Here is an 836-nt window from a genome sequence, read left to right on the forward strand (position 1 = left end):
CTAAAAAAAAAAAAAAAAAAAAAAAAAAAAATCCTAGTTCAATTTCCAAGAGAGTCAAAAACTTTTTCAATAGATTTAGATCATTTAGATTTTAAATTGTTGTATTTAAATAAATTTTGTTACAATGGTTGGTGTATACATAAATGCCTACCTGTTACCTACTTTAGAAATTCTACCTGCACATAGGTATTGCTTGGAACAAATAAATTTGAAATTTGCCAAAGTACTTGAAACAATTAGGGAGAAAAACAACCAGTTTGTTTTATTTTTTCTCACCTTTTTTCTAGAGATTCGCCTTTGATTGGCATTGTTCTAGAGCAGGGGTTCCCAATAAGCCTTGGCTGGCGGACCACTTCCGAAAATCAGGATCACTTCGCGGACCACCTGAAACCTGCCCGCGGAGAACCACTGTTCTAGAGTCTAGACTCTAGACCGTTATTCCTCTAGAGAAAAAAAAGAGCTCTGAGTTTCAGTGCTCCTATTATGTAAAAGTATACATTGCTAGGTTCTACCTTATTTGTATGATCCAATAAGTTAACCAATATATGCTCTCCCTTCTAGAGATTCGCCTTTGATTGGCATTATTCTAGACCTTTATTCCTCCAGGAAAAAAAAACTCTGAGTTTCAGTGCTCCTATTATGTAAAAGAATACATTGCTAAGTTCTACCTTATTTGTACGATTCAATAAGTTAACCAATATATGCTCTCCCTTCTAGAGATTCGCCTTTGATTGGTATTATTCTAGACCTTTATTCCTCGAGGAAAAAAAAAAGCTCTGAGTTTCAGTGCTCCTATGTATTATGTAAAAGTATACATTGCTAGGTTCTACCTTATT

Source organism: Diaphorina citri, unplaced genomic scaffold (genome assembly GCF_000475195.1).
Source record: "Diaphorina citri unplaced genomic scaffold, Diaci psyllid genome assembly version 1.1 scaffold3093, whole genome shotgun sequence".
In the NCBI taxonomy this organism is placed as follows: Eukaryota; Metazoa; Arthropoda; class Insecta; order Hemiptera; family Psyllidae; genus Diaphorina; species Diaphorina citri.